The following is a 13400-nucleotide window of genomic DNA, read 5'->3' on the forward strand; positions in this document are numbered from 1 at the left end:
TACTGGAATGGGGTGCCATCGCCTTCTCCAGGTAGCGCTAGTGGTTAATAACCCACCTGCCAATGCAGGAGATGTAAGATGAGGGTTCAATCCCTGGGTGAGGAAGATCTCCTGGAGGAGGAAATGGCAACCCAATCCAGTATTGTTGCCTGGAGAATTCCATGGACAGAGCAGCCTGATGGGCTACAGTCCATAGGGTCGCCAAGAGTCAGACACAACACACAGCACAAATTGAAAAAATTAATTAAAACATTTAATATGAACAAAATGGGAGATGGAAAGCTAACATCTGGTGAGTATTAAAACTTTTGTTTTAATACTCTGGTCCCTTTAAAATTCTCATTTCATTGAATCCTTACAGTGGGAACTGTTTTTTTTCTTATTTTTGTAGATGAGGGAACTGAAACTTAGAGAATTTAAATAACATTCAAAATCATGAAGTCAGTAAGTGGTAGAGATGAAATGCCCTTCTCGGTATTTAGGGGGTGGTTCTTCTCCTGGCTCTGGCAGGAAGTGGACTAAAGGGGGGGTGGTGGGTAAGCTAGCTGCCGTGACCTGGTCCTGGGAGGGACAGGGCTGTGTGCCCCTAGGAGAAAGCCTGCTGTGGTTTCTGCTGAGGATCTGCTCTGAGAGGAGCTTAGAGGCACTTCAAAGGGAACCAGATGGAGAAGTTGGACAGCTCCCAGCTTCTCTGGCCTTAGACCCTCACTGTGGGTGCCTGTGTTTAGTTGGGGTGATCTGAATCCTTATGCAAACATACACTCTCGGTGGGTACTGCTGTACTGATTTCCAGCTCTCTCAGCTCAGGAACTGGAGCCTCACCTTTTGGTACCATCATAATGAGTTTGTCGGTAGTACTGCGGTGTGAATGGCTTTATGCACACGGGTGCATAATCCACCCTCAGGAGGCCTCGGTCAGCTCCAGGGGACGTGAGTTCAGGTTGGAGAGGAGAAGGTCAAGGGGATCTGAGTTTTTAGGCATTAGTTGTCAGAGGCTGTGTCTTAGTCAAGTCTTCACCCCCACCACTGCTCCCTTTTCTCCTGCATGAACCAGGAGAGAGAAAACCAACTGGATGATTTAGCATCATCCAAAAAGGGGAATTTGGGGCTTCCCTGGTGGTCCGGTGGTTAAGATTGCACTTCCACTGCAGGCGGTGGGACGCACAGGTTAGATCCTTGGTTGGGGAACTAAGATCCCACATGTTGAGTGGTGCGGCCAACAAGGAAAGAAAATATGAATTCTGCTAATTCCTAAATCAGCAGAGTTTAAACTATTACTGGTACACATCCCTCCCCAAGGCTGCCCTGGTGGCTCAGTGGTAAAGAATCTGCTGGCCAGGGCAGAAGATGTGGGTTCGATCCCTGGGTCAGAAAGGTCCTCTGGAGAAAGAAATGGCAACCCACTTCAGTATTCTTGCCTGGGAAAACCTATGGACAGAGGAACCTTGAGTTTAAACTATTCCTCAAACTTAACAACAAGAAACCAAAGCTTGCCCTAAGATTCAAACTCTGTAAATAATGGAAATAGGGGAAGAAATAAAGTAAAAAAAAAATTTTTTTTTAATTAAAAAAAACAAAAACAAAACAAAAAGGGGAATTCATTGTAAAGAGTTAGGGAGTTGCAGTTGGACTCCATGGGGTCCTAGAAACTGGGCTGGAAGCTATTGGGAAGCCTCCTGTTCTCACTTCCTCCCCCTCCCCAAGACCCTGCTCTCACATCTCAGCTTCATTTTCTGTGTATGTGTGTGTGTGTGTGTTCACTGTTCTCTCTCTGACTCTGTCTCTCCAGGCTTCTACTTTTCATGTGCGTGCATGCTAAGTTGCTTCAATCATGTCTGACTCTTTGTGACTCCATGGACTGTAGCCCACCAGGCTCCTCTGTCCATAAGATTTTCCAGGCAAGAATTCTGAAGTGGGTTGCCATTTCTTTCTCCAGGGGACCTTCCCGACCCAGGGATTGAACCCACATCTCCTGCTCTGGCCGGCAGATTCTTCACCACTGAGCCACTAGGGAAGCCCTGAGGAGGGATGTGTACCAGTATTTTATTGGTATACCAGTATTAGAAGGACATATTTAGTATAACAATTTGTTTTAACTACTGTTATTGCTGGATGGTGGGATTCTGGGGGATTTTTATTTTATTCTTTTTTTAAGGGTCTTAGTTCCCTGACCTGGAATCAAATCTGTGTGCCCTGCAGTGGAAGCATGGTCTTAACCACTGGACCACCAGGTCCAGGTCTTGTCCTTTTCTGTCTTAAAATTTTTTTCTACAATAAGCATAAACAAGTAACATAGACAGGTTAGGTTTATGTTAAGAGTAAGCAAGTTAAACCCAGTGGTCGAGTTTCACTAGGCCAGTAGGTAATGAGTGGCTTGTAGAAGATGAACAATAGGTGATCTCTGCCCTCAAGGAATTTATGGCCTGACAGGGAGGGTGATATAAGCACATATAAATCAAACTGAAAGGAAGCTATGTTAAATGCTAATAGATTATTACAAAGCGTGTAAAAGCCATTTACACTTCTAAGAAGTTCAGGGAAGGGCCTCATGAAAAGAGTAGCCCTGGATCTGAGTGTAGAATAGGGGTTCTCAGCCAGGGGCTCTTTGGCCCCCAGAGGACATTTGCCAGTCTCTAGAGGCATTTAAAAATTTTTCATGTATTTATTTAGCTGTACCAGGTCTTAGTTGCAGCATGTGGGATCTGGTTCCCTGGCCAGGGATTGAACCTGGGCCCCCTGCATTGGGAGTGCAGAGTCTTAGCTACTGGAACCACCTGGGAAGTCCTTCTAGAGGCATTTTTTCTCTTTTTAATTTAAATTTATTTATTTTTAATTGGAGGATAATTACCTTACAGTATTATGTTGGTTTCTGCCATACGTCAACATGAATCAGCCATAGGGATACGTATGTCCGCCCCCCAGCCCCCCGCCCTTGAACTTCTCTCCCTCCTGGAGGCATTTTTGATCTTCACAGATGGGATGGAGGGAATGCTACTGGCATTCCCTAGCATGGTAGGGAATGCTACTACCAGCAACCCTGGTGGAGAGACCAGGGTTGCTGCTGAACATCCTTCAATGCTCAGGACAGCTCCCTCCCTGACCAGCAAATAATTTCCTGGCTCCAGATGTCAAGGCTTCTAATCCAGTCCATGGGATTTTGGCAGACAGAGCTGGGAAAGAACCTTCCAGGCAAAGAGAATGATGGCAGGGCACAGTGGCAAAAACACATGATGTGTGCCCAGGAATTAGCGGAGGGCACGTGAGGCTGGTGGGGTGGGCCCAGCTGGCTGGTGGGGCCCTCAGTACCAAAGCAAGCAATTGGATGTGTTCTGTGGTCAGTCGGGAGCTGTGGTAGTTTTGTGTTTTTATTTATTTGGCCACGTGGGTTCTTAATTGTGGTGTGGTGGGAGGTCTTTGTTGCAGCATGCAGCATTTTTTAGTTGTGGCGTGCAAACTCCTAGCTGTGGCACGTGGGATCTAGTTCCTGGACCATGGATCAGACCCAGGTCCCCTGCATTGGGAGGGTGGAGTGTTAGCCACTGGGCCACCAGGGAAGTCATACCGTGGAAGATTTTGGAACAGTGGAATCGCTCCATCAAGAAGGGTATCATTTCTGCTCACCGCAGCTTTGCCTCATTGCTGGCTCATCTGCACACCCATGCTCAATCACACCCGTATGTTCCTGTTTTCCACCTCAGGCTGTCCATTCTTTGTTTTGTACGCTTCCGAAGGAAAGCTGTGTCAGCATTCTGCTTTGCTGACCCGTGATTCCCATCTACTGGTGACAAAGGGATACAGCAAAAACATGATCCCCCTTTGGACCGCTCTATTTCCTGCTGCAGTTTCCCAAGAATCTACCCTGGCGAGGGGTGACTGTCCACATCTGTGCAGATGGCCTCGGAGCAGCTTTGTTTGTTTGCTCATCACCACTGTTTGGGTGTTTGCTGACATCCTCATGCTCTCTCAGGATGCAGCATGGGGTGGGGGGTGGTGCCCAGGGGACAGGTCACACTCAGCAGTGTCCACACGGGGCAGGCAGAGGCCAGGACTGGAGCTGGGTCAGATTGCAGTCATCAGATGAAAGAACGCTTGAGGCAGGGGAAGGAGTGCCCCAGAACTCAACAGGGTTCTGCCCCCACCTGTTCACTGCTGATTTGTCAGCAGAGCAGTGCTGGACACTTGCTGGACCGGGTCAGTACAATAGGTACCAGGTCAGTAGATCAGTGATTTCTTTTTTTTCTTAATATTTATTTATTTGGCTTTGCTGGGTCTTAGTTGGGGCACTTGAGATCTTTGGTTGCTGTATGTGAACTGTTAGTTGTGGCATGTGGGATCTAGTTCCCTGAGCAGGGATTGAACCCAGGCCCCCTGCATTGGGAGCTCAGTGTCTTAGCCACTGGACCACCAGGGAAGTCCCAGTTGGTCAGTGATTTCTGAATGAAAGGATGAGGAGAGGTTCAGGGAGGGATGGTGTGATGGCTCAAGATCACACTGCCAGTTGGGATCAGAGCTGAGCCTAGATCCATGGTTCCTGACCCTCAACTGGGAGCCCTTCTCCTGTGCTGCACCCCGTTCAGTGCATAGGGACCCAGAGATGTCACCCTAGGCCCTGACTGATACAGATCTTCCCGAAGACCAGGCCCCTATACCCAGCAGTCTGTGCTCCAGTCCCCTCCTGTTGAAGTCCACTGCTAACCAACTAACTAATCCACCCTAAAAAGCAACTTGCCTTCTCTACCTGCAAACGAGCCACAGAACCACACCATACTACACCACAGGCTGTGGTTCCTTTAGTTATCCCTCCCAGGATAGCATACCCCCAGGGGCACCTCCAGGGCTGGTGCCTTGTTGTTTTTTAGTTGCTCAGTCGTGTCCAATTCTTTGTGACCCCGTGGACTGTAGCCCGCTAGGCTCCTCTGTCCATGGGGTTTCCCAGGCAAGAATACTGGAGTGGGTTGCCATTTCCTCCTCCAGGGAATCTAACCCACCTAGTGATTGAACCCACATCTATTGCATTGGCAGGCAGGTTCTTTACCACTGAGCCCCCTGGGAAGCTAGCCCAGGCTTAATTCTTCACAGACCAGTCAGGGCTGGGGTTTGAGGAAAGATCCTATCAATGCTGAAGTTTGGGCTAAACTATACCATTCATGGCTTCCCAAGTGGCTCAGTGGTAAAGAGTCCGTCTGCCAATGCAGGAGACGTGGGTTCAATACCTGGGTTGGGAAGATTCCCTGAAGTAGAAAGTGGTGACCTACTCCAGTATTCTTGCTTGGGATATCCCATGGACAGAAGAGCCTGACAGGCTATGGTCCATGGGGTTGCAAAGAGTTGGACACAACTGAGCACATGAGCATGTGTACCATTCACAGTAAAACCTTCTTGGTCAAATGCACACAGGGAGAGGAAGTAGTGTGAACTTGTCCATCATTTTCTCTGTTTTGGGATGGAGGCAGGGTGAATACAGGTGTCTCTGACACTACCAGAACCTTCTGGGAAGAAGCATTTCCCTGATGTCACGCAGCCAGAAGGAAGCAATGAATCAGGGTGGGATGCTTTTAAGAGTCCACTGAGACAGCAGCACTCCTCCCTGTGCTCTGAAAACCATGCTCATTGGAGGTTAGTGTCCACTAACCCCAGGAAGGGGCTTGCAGGCAGTGCCACCCCTGGTCTCCCAGCCACAAAGCATCCCTAGGTCTTATAGGCACAAGGGCTGGACTCAGCCCCACCCAGGGCTGTTCAGGTATAACTCCCACGGTGGCTCCTGCTTCACCCTGCTGTTAGTGGGACACCATGGTCCTTTGCTCACAGCCTCCACCATAGGGAAATAATGTCACAGGTGTGTGCAGCATTTCTTTTCAATGTATTTTCTTGTTGTAGTTGCTCAGTTGTGTCTGACTCTTTGCAACCCCATGGACTGTAGCATGCCAGGCTTCCCTGTCCTTCTCAATCTCCCAGAGTTTGTCCACTGAGTTGATGATGCCATCTAATCATCTCATCCTCTGTCGCCCCCTTCTTCTCCTGTCATCAGCCTTTCCCAATATCAGGGTCTTTTCCAGTGAGTTGGCTCTTCACATCAGGTGGCCAAAGTATTGGAGCTTCAGCATCACTATTTTCTTGTATATCATCCCATTTGACAGGACTACTGGCTCTGGTGGGGACACTCCATTGTGTAGAGGACATAAACCCAGTGAGTCTCCTGGGTGCTTGTCCAAGGACCGTCACCCAGTGAGTGGTGCAGCACAGACCGGCTCTGTGGACAGCGAAACCTCCAGGCATCATGAAGATGAGAGGAGATGGAATGGGTGGTTTACAGTGCGGTGCTGGCGCAGAGCAGGCAGTGGGTCTGCCTGGGAGAAGGGCATGCTGCACACACTCCCTGGGGAAGGTCCCGAGGTTGGGGGGGTAGACTCCCAATCAGTGGGAGGTTCTCTCAAGCTTTTGTTTGATTTCAGCAGAACCCAAGTTGTGTTACAGTTTGAAAGAGCCTTGGGAAGTGGGCTTATGTATTAGATAGGCTCATTTTAGATAAAACCAGCCTTCACGATGACTTACCAAGATTTCCTCAGCAGAGCCTGAGGAATATCATAATATTTTACTGATTTTGTGCTGTCAAAAAAAGTTGGGACATCCATTTAGCACCGAGGCTTTGAAATCTCACATTCTAGTTTCAGTCCTGACATGGACTCGCTGTGTGATCTGCAGTTCAGTTCAGCCCCTCAGTCATGTCTGACTCTTTGTGACCCCATTGACTGCAGCACATCAGGCTTCCCTGTCTATCACCAATTCCTGGAGCTTCTCAAACTTGTGTCCATTGAATCGATGATGCCATCCAACCATCTCATCCTCTGTGTGACCTTAGCCTGATTATTTAACTTCTCTGATGGACATCTTCAGCCTGGGAAATGTAGATTAGAATCATGCCTACTTCGTAGAGTGGTTGTACCTGCAAATGCACGTAGGGCGCTTAGGGCTGTGCTCAGTAATCAGCGCCGCTTATTATGGGATGTTAACCTCCCCCCACCCCGAAATGTAAAGTGTTTCAGCTTGCTGTTGGTTCCCAGGATAGCAGGCCATCCCTCACCAGGACTTCCCTTTCTGTCCACCCTGTCTTCATGGCCATCTGGAGCTCACAACAAATGGAAAGAAAGCATACTGTTTTCATTCTGAATTGACTAAATTTCTTATATCACCCTCCTCTAATCCAACTCTTTGTGTTCTGTGTTGGAATTGTTTTCTCCTTGGTGACCTAGTTTTATCCATTCTTTTCAGATCTGCAAAAGCAAATGGAACAGATGTTACAAAGCACTTCTCATTCTGTGTAGTTGAGAGGAATATCTTTTCTAAACGAAGCAAACTATTTGATGTATTTCAGCTTCTTAACTACTAAGCATCATTCTACCTCATCTTTTTTTTTTAATACTTTTATTTATTTTTGGCTGTGCTGGGTCTTCGTTGCTGCATGGGCTTTTCCTTAGCTGCAGTGAGCAGGGCCTACTCTCCTATTGTGATGCACAGGCTTCTCACTGCGGTGGCTTCTCTTGTTGCAGAGCATGGGCTCTAGGGCCATGGGCTTCAGTAGTTGTGGCTCTTGGGCTCTAGAGCACAGGCTTCAGTGGTTGTGGTGCACGGGGCTTAGTTGCCATGGCATGTGGGATCTTCCCAGACGAGGGACAGAACCTGTGTCCCCTGCATTGGCAGGCAGATTCTTTACCACTGAGCCACCAAGGAAGCCCCTCCCCCTGCCTCCTCCCCCAACCCCACCCCTCGTTTAAAAAAAACTTTTTTCCTTTTTGGCCGAGTGGCTTACAGGATCTCAGTTCCCTGACCAGGGATCAAACTCAGACCATGGCAGTGAAAACCCAGAATCCTAACCAGTATCCAATAGGGAACTCCCTCCTCCACACCTTTTAGAGCACTACCAAGGATTACCTTTCCAAGCGACAAAATGTTGTTACCCAAACCAGGGCCTTGCCTTTCTCTCTCAGGGTCCGTCTGCTCCTGATGGCTGCACCCCAGGAGCTGTAAGCAACCAGCACAGCTGGGAGGCTGGCATGCGCTGATCTCTCAGGGGAGCCGTGGGCTTCCTTACATCACCTGAAGCACAGGTGTTCTTGATGATGGATTGGCCGGCTCAGGAGCCCAGTTCACAATGCCCAGCCAGATCAGTTCTGTAGCAGTCATTAGCTGCGCTTTTTCCATAACTGTCCCTTGTAATTAACAACTCCCTGACGATCGAGACATGTGCTGGAGAACCTCCTCTCAAAATTGAAATTTCACTCACTAAAGAAAACCTGGCTGTTTTCCACTCTGCTTTTTTTTTCTTGGGCTTTTATGTTCTCATCAGGGAGGCATTCTGGGCACTGGCCAGACAGCCCTGCTGCAGACAATCTCTGTTCTTCCATGAGCAGGTAAGTCAGGCCTGGATGTGATTAGCCTTTCTCTAGCTCCTCCCACTTTGGGTGAGGTGACAGTGATTTTGGTGGCTGCCCAAGCCTTCCTGCAGACAAGCCCAGGGGCCTGGAATCATAATAGTTTCTTATGTGTCACACAATAACCAAGTCACCTCCAGATCTTTTCTGGAGGAAATCAAGATGTATATATATATATAGATGATGGATTGGCCAGCTCAGGAGCCCAGTTCACATATATATATATATATATATATATATATATACATATATACATATATACACATATATACATATATATATGACTTCCCTGGTGACCTTAGGCTAAGAATCCACTTGCCAATGCAGAGGACACAGGTTTGATCTCTGGTGCAAGAAGATCCCATGTGCTGCAGGGCAACCAAGCCCATGCACCACAACTACTGAGCCCGTGCTCTAGAATGTGTGAGGCACAACTGCTGAAGCCCATGCACCCTAAAGCCTCCGCAACAAGAGAAGCCATTGCAATGAGAAGCCCGTGCACTGAAATAAAGAGTAGCTTCCACTCGCTGCAACTAGAGAGAAAGCCTGTTCACAGCAATTAAGACCCAGCACAGCCAAATATATATGTGCAGAGTGTGTGTGTATATATTTGTGTACATGCTAAGTCAATTCAGTTGGGTCCGACTCTGTGCAACGCTGTGGACTGCAGCCTTCCAGGGTCCTCTGTCCATGTGATTCTCTAGGCAAGAATACTGGAGTGGGTTGCCATGCTCTCCTCCAGGGGATCTTCCCGAACCAGGGATTGAACCCAGGTCTCCAGAATTGCAGGCAGATTCTTTACTGTCTATCAATAGCAGGAACATATTTAGTCGTGAAACTTCTGGATAAAACATAATATACAGGCTTTGTTTTTTCCTCTACAACCAGAACCATTTGAAAAATATGATTTTTGCATTGCTTGCTAATTTTCATTCATCTTAAATGTCATTATATCCTCTCTAATGAATTGAGATGAGTTTACAATGCCATCTAAAATTGGCAAATTTTATTTGGTTAGACAATTTCAGTAAATTAAATAAATGACATTGTACTATGAAGCAGAACAGATGTAACTTGAAAAATTATAAATTCTGTTTTCCTCTAAATTTGTTACAATGAATCATTTATGAATTAAATGAGCTAATGGGCTGTACTCAATATATTCTGTTTCTATAAAATTACACACATATATATAATTGTATATATATATAATTATATGTATACATATAAAATTTTATATGTATATGTATATACATGGAGAAGGCAATGGCACCCCACTCCAGTACTCTTGCCTGGAAAATCCCATGGACGGAGGACCCTGGTAGGCTGCAGTCCATGGGGTCACTAAGAGTCGGACAGGACTGAGCGACTTCACTTTCATTCACTTTTCACTTTCATGCATTGGAGGAGGAAATGGCAACCCACTCCAGTGTTCTTGCCTGGAAAATCCCAGGGATGGGGGAGCCTGGTGGGCTGTCATCTCTGGGGTCACACAGAGTCGGACATGACTGAAGCTACTTAGCAGCAGCAGAAGTATATACATATATATATGTATATATAATACATATACATATTCATATACCTATACATATATATATATATATATATATATATATATATATATATATATAGGCTTCCCAGGTGGCTCAGTGGTAAAGAATCCACCTGCCAATGCAGGAGACATGGGTTTGATCCCTGGGTGGGAAAAATCCCCTGGAGAAGGAAATGGCAACCCCCTCCAGTATTCTTGCCTGGGAAAATCCCATGGACAGAGGAGCCTACCGGGCTACAGTCTCTGGGATTGACACAACTTAGTGACTAAACAACAACAAAAATAAATATACATTTCCTTTTGTTTCTCCTTTCATCTGTCATTGGACATTTAAGTTGCTTCCATCCCTTGGCTATTGTGAATCATGCTGCTATGAACATGGGTGTGCAAATATTTCTCTGTAATAGAATTGCTTTAAAATTGGAGCTGCGTTCTACTGATAACTTGGCTGATTTTAACCATAAAGAAATCAGCAACTCCACCCACAAGACCAGCCTCACTTGTCTGTGTTTGTTCCTGTAGTATCATGAGATTGTCCCCTTGAAGGACGCATTCTCAGCACAGCTGAATGAGAGGGCTGCAGGGACCTGGGTTCATACCTGTGCAGATGTGTCTACCACAAACACACATCCCTTCTGGAAGGAAGGCTGGAAGAGTGGACATCAACCATTTTCCGTTTCAGAAACATAATGTAAAATTTCCCTCTGTTGGGCAGTCGGGGGTCATTGCTGTATGGGTAGCCAGAAGAATGATACAAGCTTGTTACACGGCATCTAGGGTTTTCACATCCTATTAGGTCATAGCTCTACCTGCCTTGAACGACTTGATGTGTCTGAAAAGATCACACCATGATATCTGTGTCTGAGTAGTGAGCATAAGTGTAGGAATACCAGTTTCCTGATGCTCATGAGGTCACTGGGAACCATGAGAAACCCCTAAACTTGTGTCCACACTGGTTCTACTCCCTGGGTGGTCTTCCTTACCTCCTTCTGCTCTAACCAGGTCTTGCCTTTCTTTAGGGTCCCACTTGAGTCTTAATTCCTTGGGAGCCCACCATTCTTCTTTTTTTCTGTTCTTATACTTTTATTCAGGCATGGATCTAGGTTTAATAGATCCTGAAGCATTTACAGTGGAAGAAAGATGCCTTCTCCAAAAAAGTCATAAAAAATTTGATGAGTATGCTTGCTAGGACCCCTCCCAGGACCCATGCAGTTGAGGGGTCTTGAAATTTAAGCTTCATTAGCTTCTCTGTAAATCTGCTTATATTCATTCTCTTTTTCTCTTTCTTCCCCCTTTAAAGAAGTAGAGTATAATTTATATAGAATGAAATTTACCCTTTTTATAATGTAGTTCTATGAACTTTGACAAACTCATGCAATTGTGTAACCATTATCACAGTATATAGAACCATTCCATCACATTCAGAAATTTCCACATGCCCCTTTGAAGTCAACTTCTCTCACATCCCCAGCCTCTGGCAGTGTATCTGTTTCTGTCTCTAATAGTTCTGTCTTTTTCAGAATGTCATATAAGTGGAGTCAAGCAGCATGTAGCCTTTTGAATCTGGCTTCCCTGGTGGCTCAGAAGGTAAAGAATCTGCCTTCAATGCGGGAAACCCAGGTTTGATCCCTGAGTTGGGAAGATTCCCTGGAGAAGGAAATGGCTACCCATTCCAGTATTCTTGCCTGGAAAATTCCATGGACAGAGGAGCCTGGCAGGCTGCAGTCCATGGGGTCTCAAAGAGTTGGATACGACTAACGCCTTCACCTTCTTTCACTTAGCATAATACATTTGAATTTCACCATGTTACTGCGTGTCTCACCCATTCTGTGCCCGGCACTGGAGATGAAAGGAGGGGAATGTCCCAGTTCCTGCTGTCAGAGAGCTCACAGTCTAATGGAGGAGGCTCTTGGGCCCACCTCCGTAGGCTTTTCCTTCAATATTTAGCACACACAGCTTTGCTCTGCTAACTATCTCATCCCAATACACCTGGCACTCCAGGTACTTCTGATCCCCCTGAGTATAAAATCTCTTACCTTCTTGAGGTATCATGTTGGACTGGAAAAAGCAAAGGGTTTGAAGCCAGGAAGTGACGGCACTTTGAATCCAGCTTACCCACCTGGCATCTCTGTGACTTTGTGTTAGACTCAGAAGTGCTGAATGAATATCTAATGAACGGATGTAAGAATGGAACCTCCTTAAGTCCCGGGTCCTACGTGTTTAAAAAGGGGATAATAGTCACGACTTCACCTGACTGCTGTGGGCGTCAGTGAGCACCCGGCGGGCATCAGTAAAGACCTGTCCTGTTCCCCTCTCTTCCCTGGAGCCCTGTGACACCCTCCTTGCACAGGTGTGTGCCCATCGTGTAGACCTCCAAGCTGGGCACAGCAACACCAGCACCTGCTCTGTGGGAATGGGGGTGGGGGGACAGAGCTGGCACAGGTTCCCAGAGAGTCCCACAGGTACCCCACAGCTACCACCTCCAGTCTAGCTCAGAGCACCCTCAGGCTTATTCCCCTTCCCCCCTCTCATGGTGCAGGCAGGAAGGCCCATCACTACTTTCCTCTCACCAAGTGTATCCCTTGTGCGTGCATGCTCAGTCACTTCAGTTGTGTCTAAATCTCTTCGACCCCATGGACTGTAGCCCGCCAGGCTCCTCTCTCCATGAGATCCTCCAGACAAGAATACTAGAGTGGGTTGCCATGCCCTCCTCCAAGGGATCATCCCAACCCAGGGATTGAATCCAGGTCTCCCACGTTGCAGGTGGATTCTTTATCCACTGAGCCACCTGGGAAGACCCATATCCCTTGTAGGGTGCTTTAGAGATAAGTTCACCAGGAGGAGAACCATAACCCTTTACAAGGGGGCGATCTGGCCAAGAATAATGTCTCTGGCTCTCAGATCCTGGGAGGGGTTGTGAGCTGGGAAGTGGGTGACCACAGGACAGTCATTGTAAAGGAAATCCATGCTCTCCTTCAAAACATACTCAGTGAGACTCAACGCAGCAGTTATTAGTCAACTGTTTGTATAATTATCTGTTTGCTGGCTGCCTTTCCTACTAGAGGACCCAGGGTACATAGTAGATGCTCAACAAATAATGATTGGGTGAAAACTATTTTGTGCCTAAAGGAATTGGCATTTGAAGCCACTATTTCTGTAAATAGAAGTGATCCCTTTATTTCTGTAGACCGGAAACTAGTATTTGTCATCCTTCTACACTGCCTCTGCAATGTTAAATTCTCAGCTATAGTCTCCTTGTTTAATCTGTGCAGTGGCTGTTGACCATAGGTGTTTTTCTTCTCCAGCCTCAAGGAAACTGGTCCAGAGGAGTTAAGAAACACACTCCCAGTCCCATAGCTAGTCAGTGATGGAGCTAGATTCAGACTCAGGTCTGATGCCAGAGCTTAAAATACTCAGAC

General features: G+C 46.9%; 1 protein-coding gene across 8 annotated transcripts in view; it reads left to right on the plus strand.

Moving 5' to 3' along the window:
• Positions 1-13400, plus strand: part of REEP1 (receptor accessory protein 1) — a 137001-nt gene that overhangs the window by 33768 nt on the left and 89833 nt on the right. The gene's annotated exons all lie outside the window — the stretch shown is intronic.

This window comes from Bos javanicus, chromosome 11, assembly GCF_032452875.1.
Source record: "Bos javanicus breed banteng chromosome 11, ARS-OSU_banteng_1.0, whole genome shotgun sequence".
Lineage (NCBI taxonomy): Eukaryota > Metazoa > Chordata > Mammalia > Artiodactyla > Bovidae > Bos > Bos javanicus.